This window comes from Pteropus alecto, unplaced genomic scaffold, assembly GCF_000325575.1.
Source record: "Pteropus alecto unplaced genomic scaffold, ASM32557v1 scaffold25, whole genome shotgun sequence".
In the NCBI taxonomy this organism is placed as follows: domain Eukaryota; kingdom Metazoa; phylum Chordata; class Mammalia; order Chiroptera; family Pteropodidae; genus Pteropus; species Pteropus alecto.
Genome location: NW_006441955.1, coordinates 2,784,101 through 2,793,083, shown reverse-complemented (window position 1 = coordinate 2,793,083; position 8,983 = coordinate 2,784,101). Strand labels below are relative to the sequence as shown.

The following is an 8,983-nucleotide window of genomic DNA, read 5'->3' as shown; positions in this document are numbered from 1 at the left end:
CTGTGCCCTTCATTGTACACTTGATATTGACAGAGGTCCAGCAGAGTGGCCAGAATTGGGAGCAAAAATATTTCCTTTAACCAAAATATAGTTCAGGAAGAAAATTAAATCTGGATAGAAAGTTACCATTTCATCTGTATCATCCCTTTGTTCCTTGACTTACAAAGATCTAAGTTTCATTTAAAACTCATTTACCTGATAGGATCTAAGATTGATATTATACACATTTCATTTCTTAATCAGATGAGAAATATCTAGAGTTAATTTCATAATTGTTCGAGTTGTTTGAAAAGATTAAAGTAATGGAAGATTTTAAATTACTGGATTATATGTGTTAGTAGTGCTGGATAAAATGGTTTCCAAGGTCTCAGGCAACTTTCCAAGGTCCCCAAGGCTGAGCGCGCTGCTTTGGTATTTCAAATGCCCTGGCAGTCCTCCTACTAGGACTGTCTGCTTAGTTTTTCTACCCAGCATTGACTCACTTCCTGCTTCGGGTAGCGAAGATTCTCTTCATCTGGTTTTCTTAGAAAATAGCTTCAGGGTTGGGAGGTGTGTGCGTGTGTGTGAGTGAGTGTGTGTGCCTGCATACATGTGTGGGTCTAACAAGAGCTGAATTCTGACATATCGTGAATAAGTTTCTCTCCTTGGAAACCAGATCAGGCATGACCCTGTTCTGGGTTTCTTTGGACCAATTACATGAATTAATTTTACTTTTAATACTTAAACCAGCGGCCCTGTGGGGGAAAAAATGCACTGCTGTAAGATGAGAAAAGGAAGATCTCCTGGGGTGATGCCAAATTCCTGCCCCACAACCCCATGTTAGGCAGCAACCAAAAATGCATCTGCTCTGAGACAGGCATCATGTGTTCACAGAAGAGGCAGCTTGTCTTACAAAATCTGTCTTAAATTCCTTTAATTTCTAGCTCTTCAGTTACTGTTGTCTGAGAACTGTCTGCCAGGCTGGAGAAGGTGGGAGTGAGTAGGGTCATGGGGGAGCACTGCTGGTGTGGTGGGACTTCAGGTGTCAGCCGAGGCATCCGGAGGAGGTGACATCACCTACAAAAAGAATCAAAACTGTCAGATTTATTATTGAGAAGAAATAGATCGTTAGTGAGACATTGCAGCTCAGGGGGAAAAGCATGGGCTTTCATGTCAGAGAGATCTGTTTTGAAACCTGGCTCTACCACTTTCTACATGTGTGATTTGAGACAAGGTACTATGTCTCTCCTAGCCTTAGTTTCCTCATCTGCAAAACTGAGCTAACACCAAAATCAACTCATAGGCAAAAGATAGTCTAAGATTTGAATAAATATCATCACTAGTAAGAAGCCATGGAACAAGCTAGATGATCTAAAAATTATATCTATTATTATCATTAATTATAGTAGCAGTAAAATGAGAAGTAAGTTGGAAAAGAAAGGGTAATATACAGCGAAAGAAAATATCAAGAGGATGGAAGGCAAAGACGGTGGCCAAGAGTCAAAAGAGTAGGAAAGGGTAAGAAGAGACTCAGTGAATGGTGAGTATATGTGTAAGGTGGTTTCGTGTGTGTGTGGTTTTGGCTCTTTTTTGGAATGGGAGCATGGACTTAATGGAGCACCATCCTGGCTTTTGATCTCCTTCAAAGATGTATCATTTGCCTTTTGAGCTGCCTTTCCAGCTCTGTCTTGCCAGTCAATCAATTCTGCTAAGTTAATTGGTTATACAGCATGGGGTGAAAAGATTTGGATATTGCCATTCATAGACTGCACTCTAACTGGTTCAGCTACAATGGCCCGATTACAGTCATCACCCCAAAGCCCAAATATTACAGCTCACCTCTACCCAGAGACTCCTGAAATCATTCCTAGTCATTTTTGCTTAATTGGGCCTCCTAGGATAATAATACCTGTAGGAATCACGCCAGATTTTTTTTCTCCTAGGAATAGTTCATTAATCCTGGGGTCATCAGTTCTGCAGAGACTGAAGAGGATGGGGAGGAAGCAATCTATGAAATTGATTTGTTCCCCTCGTTCTTATTCCACCCACCTGGCTCTTGTTTCTTCCCTTTTCTTTTCAGCCGAAGTCTGATACTCAGAATGTTCTTTATAAAATGTTTACACATTGACCCCAGTTGTTTTTGGGGGGCTATTACTGTTCACATTTTTTCTACTCTTTCCAGAATGTACTGGCCTCCAGACCCATCCCCATCCTGGTCATCTTTGCTGGACTTTTTGTCAGTGACAGGCTAGTAGTGTGGGACTCAGATATTGATGCCAAAGTTCTAAAGCCTACTCGTAGTGGCAAGGGTAGAGCAGAACCTTCAGTTCCTTCCTTCTAGATACTCTATTTCTATTAATGCAGCAAAATAATCTGTTTAAGGTAAGTACTAGGGAAAGGGGTTGTCTTTGGGAAGAGCTGAAGCCTTAACTGCAGAGATTTTAAAAAAAAATGGATGTGGAAAAAAGAAGAGTCAAGAAAAGTAGGCAATAGAGGAAGTTTTAATAATAACAATCGTAATAACAATCATGATAATAATAATTGTAAGAGACCTTCCATTCCTAAGGCTCTTCTCTCACACAGGGTCATCCCAGTGGTCAAAAGTTTTTCAAAGCTCAGAACCAGTTGCCAGAGTTCAGTGCATTAAATCTACTCTCCCTTAAGGGAGCAAGGTCCAAGATATAGGAATAGCAAAGCTGATTATAAGCTCCCAAACTTTCTTTGTTCCTCCCCCACCCCCCAGCTAAACAGACTGGTGTCCCCACTGTCCAATGGTTTTCAACCCTTCCTTGACCACTTCCCTCAAGCCAGGTACCGAAATGACTCTGAGCACTTCTCTAAACTGAGCTTGTTTTTTCTTTCCTTTGGCTAATGCCAAAACTTACTTCCTAAATCTGTTTTCCCATTCCCTTTGTCCAAGGCTGAGATGACCTCTTCATTCTGCCAGATTAACTTTATTTTCCTAATAGCTTTATCCCATAACTAAATCAGAGCAAGGATAGGGAGAAAACTGGGATTCTTTATTAACATGAAGGTACAAAGTTCTTGGAGGCTTGTGGATATTCAGGAATTCAGTCATAACATCATCAGAGCAATGAGTACATCTGTGAGGGTATTTTCCATTTATAAAGTACTTTTTCAAAATTTTATTCGTTTATAATTTTACATTGCACTGATATTTTGCAATGGATATAAAAGCAACATAAAATATAATTTGTGAAAGGAAATTAGGGTCTCTTAGTACAAACCCCTTTGCTTTTCAGACAAGGAACCTGAATCTGCAGAGGAACTGTGACTCATCTAAGATTGTACCACTAGGACAAGCTGAAATTGGGACTCATGCCAGGGTCTCTTGATTCTCAGTTCAATATCCTTATAAACAGGAATCTTACCTCCCTACTTCTACCCCCACTCCACTTTTTTATTGAGACTGATTCCAAGGGGCAGGAGCAGGATCGAGTGTTTATGCTGCACATCTCTATGGTTTGTTTATCCATGCAATCAGAAGAAGTAGATGTACACTCTGTTTCTACAGAAGTGAAGTCCTTTCCAGAGTCTAGCAGGAACAAGACAATTAAGTGAGAATCAATAGGAGCTAAATATAGACAGACAGAGGTTGTTTAAGGGACACAGGGAACAATGAAGAAGAGGAGCAGCCTTGTTTACAAAGGAAAAATACTATGCTGCTCTCCTCTGTGTCCTTGAAAGAGGAAATATGGAACTTCCAAGGAGTCACTTTGGTAATAAAATAAAGCCATATGGGGAAGCAAGAAGAAATGAATTTTCAGGAGGCTATTCAGTCAAAATCCTGGCTCTATGAGGAGATAAGAAGCACAGCAAAGATAGAGTTGGTCTGGCCTACGGTTTATATGCCAACACCCGTGCTCAGAGCACAGAAGTACCAGTCCAGACAAGGTTAGTAATCCAGTGCTCCTCTCTGAGTAGTTATGCCCAGGAAGAAAGAAAAGATCATGAATAAAGCATCAGGAGACAAGAGCTGTCACTTACTAGCTGTATGAGGCAATCACTTTGCCTCTTAGAGTCTGGTGCCATTAGAAAAGCTGTACAGATGTGAATATAAATGTGTATTGTTAGTAACTCTTATATTATCTATTTTTATTATCTGCCTTATCTTGGGACAACATTATCCATAGAAGAGACTCTTGACAGTGTATAACACTTTCCTATATAAAATAGGTCATTGGTTTCTGATTACTTATGGGATAAAGACCATACTCTAACAAAGTCTACACATCCCTCCAAGATTTGGTTCTTTGGCTTATTGTCTACCAACAGTAAACTGTATATAGTAGGCTCGATACACGAGGCTCTCTCTTACAGCTTTTTAGCTGTTCTATTTGAAATGACTTCTACACTCCCACCTGCTATTGTTTTCCACTCCATATCCCTGTCTACCTTGATCTCCGCCTTGATTCCTTAAATCACTTTGTTGATAGTTGTAGCCCTAGTGCTGAGCATCATGATTGGTATATAGTTTTTTTTTTTTATTTGTTGTAAAAAGCCCATAATGGAAATTTATCTTCTTAAAAGTTTTCAAGTGTATAGTACAGTGCTGTTGACTATATGTACATTGTTGTACAACAGACCTCTATAATTATTTATCTTACATAACTGAAACTCGTATCCATTGAATAACAATTTTCTGTTTTCCCACTTCCACCCTCAGCCCCCTGCAACCACCATTTTATTTTCTATTTCTATGGATTTGATTACTTTAGGTACCTCATATACATGGAATTATGCAGTATTTGTCTTTTTGTAATTAACTTATTTAACTTAGCATAATGTCCTCAGGGCACACCCATTTCTAGCATATACCAGGATTTCTTTATTTTTTAAGGTTGACTAATATTCCTTTCTATGTATATATATATACACATATATATGTGTGTATATATATATATGTGTGTGTGTGTGTGTGTGTGTATATATACACACACACATATATATATGTATGTGTATATATACCGCATTTTCTTTTCCATTCATCCGTTGATGGACATTTAGGTTGCTTCCACATCTTTGCTGTTGTGAATATTGCTGCAATAGACATGGGTATGCAAATATCTCTTTGAGATTCTGTTTTCAGGTTTTTTGGGATATATACTGAGAAGTGAGATTGTTGGATCATGCGGAATAAAATTTAATTTTTGAGGAACTTCTATACTGTTTTCCATAGCAGCTGCATCATTTTACAATTTAACCAGTAGTGTTCAAGGATTCCAATTTCTCCACATCCTCACCGACACTTGTTCTTTTCTGTTTTTGTTTGCTTGTTTGTTTGTTTGTTTGTTTTTATAGTGGCCATCCTAACATGTGTGCAGTAATAATGTAGTTTTGATTTCCATTTTCCTGATGCTTGGTGATGTTGAGCATCTTTTCATATACTTATTTGTCATTTTTATGTCTTCTTAGGAAAAATGCTTCTTCAAGTTCTTTATTCTTTTAATTTTTTTTTTGCTGTTATTGATTCATAGGAGTTCTTTATAAACTCTGAGTATTATTTTTATATGATATATTTTTTAAAATATTTTTTCCCATTCTATAGGTTGCCTTTTCACTCTATTGATTGTTTCTTTTGTTGTGTAGTTTTTAAGCTTGATATAGTTACATTTGTGTAGTTTTGCTTTTATCGTTTATGCTTTTGGTGTCGAAGAAATTATTGCCCATTGCAATGTCATGTTTTCTCCTTGTTTTCCTCTAGGTGTTTTTTAGTCTCATTTTTAGGTTTTTAACCCACTTTGAGTTAATTTTTGCATATGGTGTAAGATACTAGTTCATCTGCATTCTTTTGCATATGGATGTCTAGTTATCCTAACACCGTTTATTGAAGAGACTATCCTTTCCTCATTGTGTAGACTTGGCACTCTTGTTGAAGATCATTTGACCTAGATATGAGGGTTTATTTCTGGACTCTATTCTGTTCCACTGACTGTATCTATCTTTATGCCAGTACCATTCTGTTTTAATTACTGCAGCTTTGTAATGCATTTTGAAATGAGGAACTGTGGGGCCTTGTTTTTCTTTCTCAAGATTTTTTGGCTATTTGGAGTTCTATTTGGGCATATAGTTTTCTAAAATAGATTTAGAATATTGAATGAATGACATGTTGATTTCATCCAAATTAGTGTGTTGCAGTTGAATAGCTCACCTCTGTATTATATTTTAGCGATGAATATTCTTAAGTACAGCTTTCACACTGTGTCTTATTTACACAAATGAAGTTGTAGATTAGCAGTCATTCTACTCAAGCTGTTGAATTTTAATATAGAGGGAGCCCCTTGCTGGATAGCATTTCCTGGGGGAATTGAGGTGTTACGGTGCTCTTCCCTTTGTTGTCACTGGAGTGAATACTCATTGTATTATTTTTTTTTTCATTCATTGGTTTTTAATAATATGAGATTTTCTACCTCTTTTATCCCCTAGGCACATGTATTCTCTTTATGGCTGGGAATATAGGAAAAATTCAGGAAATTGTTATCAAAATTAAATTTACTAAGTCTAACCAGCCCTTTGGGAAGAAAGGAGGAAGAGCAAATCCTCAGTAGAAAGTGCTGAGGGTTACTTAAACATGGTTATAAAATTAGATTTAACTTTTTACCTGAAATCACAAATGAATTTCCTTGGTGAGGAAGCTATTATATTTCTTATATATCATTTTTTAATTTTTATTGTTAAAAGACCTGGCATGAAATGTCATTGCATTTTCAATAAAACTTAAGAAGTAATTTCTTATTTGTTCAGCACAGATGTTTTTGTACTTCAGTACACTCAAATATGTTTGTAAAGAAAATTGAAGTTAAATTTTATTCAGTCCTGGACACTGCACTTTTACAAAAAGGACTTTTACAAAATGTAACATGACCATAATAGTAAAATATCTGTTTTATAAGGTTTTTTTGACCTGTCAAAAGTTCAAATACCAGCATTGTCACTTTTAAGATGTATAACCTTGGGCAAGTCACGTAAACCTTTCTGCCTTGAAAATTCCTTGTTTTTAAATTAGGCTAACATATAAGGAGCTCTGAATATTTAGTTAGGATATGGTCCAGCAAGGGATTAAAATGAACTCCATTATCGTGTGTCAGGCTTGGAAGGCCAAGTTTAGGAGAAGATGGAGTAAGCAGGAATTTAATAGGAGAAGGAAGACCAAGAAGAGTGGCTGGTCCAGTGTGCCTCCACATCCAGGGGGGAATGAGGAGGGAATAAATCTCAACAGTGAGAATGGAGTTATTGGATCTGTCAAACACAACCAATGTAGAGCCAGGTCATCTAAGGACGTGTATCTGAAATGAACTTGGTGGAGAGGGATAAGAATAGGGGTGGGATACTGTGGAGAGGGAGAGAGTACCTGGAAAGGCAGTACCCACAGAAATTAAGTGGTGAACATACCCTAAGCAGAAGGCTGGGGAATACAGGTCAGCACCCTGCCTGCCTGCCTTGGTTCAGTGCTTTTATCCAGAGCAAAAAAATTCTACATACACAGGACCTTCAGAGATGACCATGTCTCTCCCCTGAAATCTTCTGAGACATCTGCTTTCTTAGAGTTTCACCAAAGCCTGTTCCTCTTTGTTCCCTAGGATCAAGTAGTCACACTTGTTCTCACATCATGGCTATGGAACAGAGATACAGCTCTGAGAAGGGGCAGGCCAGAGATAGATGTTCATGACAAAGAACAGGGAAGGGACCAGAATTATGGCAAAGACTAATTACTTGACTAGAATACTGAATGAGGGAGTGTCTAGAACTGCTTCTGACGTAGAGAGGACACGGTTGTGGTTAAATGTTAGCCAAGGAGAACTGGACTAGTTAGTTTGGAGATAAGGTTCAGGGGATAGTCTTAAAAATTCTAAAAGCCTGTCACAGTGCCAGTGTGTTTTGGATGTTTCTAGAGAACGGAAGTAGACTACCGGGTAGAAATATAGGGAAGAAGATTTGATCTCCTATGGGGATAAAAATGGGAGCTGTGCAGTGATGAAGATGGCTATCTTAACAGGCTGTCTATGAGCTTCTTATCTCTAGAAATGTATTCATAGAAACAATACATGGTATTTCCGTATTAAGGAGAAAGGGAAATAAAGTTGCCCCTTTTAGTAATCCTGAAGCTTTCTGGCAGTTGGAAAAATACTTCCCACTCTCCTATTTTCATAGATCCTCTTAGTTTGTGATCTTCAGATATTTTATATGGAGAAGGAAGGCAGAGAAACAGAAGTAGTCTAGCTCCTGATAACATAGCATTGTAGTTAAAAATTTGATCTTTGAAGTTAAATGACTATGAGTTAATCTCGGGATTCTCTCATTTTTAGCTTTTGTAAGTTATGTAGCTTTTCCAAGAATCTTTTTCCTCATCTGTAAAATGGGTATAACAATTATAGCCTTAGTAATTGTGAGGATTAAATGAGATGCTAGATGTTCATCACAGATCCTGGCATATGGCAAGCACTTAATAAGTGTAATGATGATGATAATGACAGTGACAAAGTGAAGAAAGGTGCAAGGTAGAAGACAAAGATGATGTTAATGATGTTGACAGTGATACACACCTTTCTTTCATATACACTAAATTAAGGTAAATTTACAAACCTATACCAAGCATATATGTACAAGTTGGAATTCATCTCTTATTAGTTGTTTGGCTGCTATCTCAGAAATAGGTAGATAGGTCTAATCTCCTATCATAGGAAAAGGCAAGCAGCTAAAACTGAAAGCCTAGAACTAGATTCATCCCCTGGGATAGGATGGGAAACAGAAGAAATGGTTAGACAAATAGGAAGAAAACTGGGAGAGACTACTTTCCCAAATGACTTTAAAAAAAAAAAACTGTTAAAGCACCTTTATTCAAATATAATTGTTATACAATAAACTGCACATATTTGAAGTGTGCAGTTTGATAAATTTGGACATAGCATACACCCATGACACCATCGTCACAAGTGAGACAATGAACATATCCCTCTCTCCATCCCCAGCTGAATCTAAGCAA

General features: G+C 37.6%; 1 protein-coding gene across 1 annotated transcript in view; it reads left to right on the top strand.

Moving 5' to 3' along the window:
• The window catches only part of AGBL4 (ATP/GTP binding protein like 4), a 956,697-nt gene that overhangs the window by 382,441 nt on the left and 565,273 nt on the right, over positions 1-8,983 (top strand). The gene's annotated exons all lie outside the window — the stretch shown is intronic.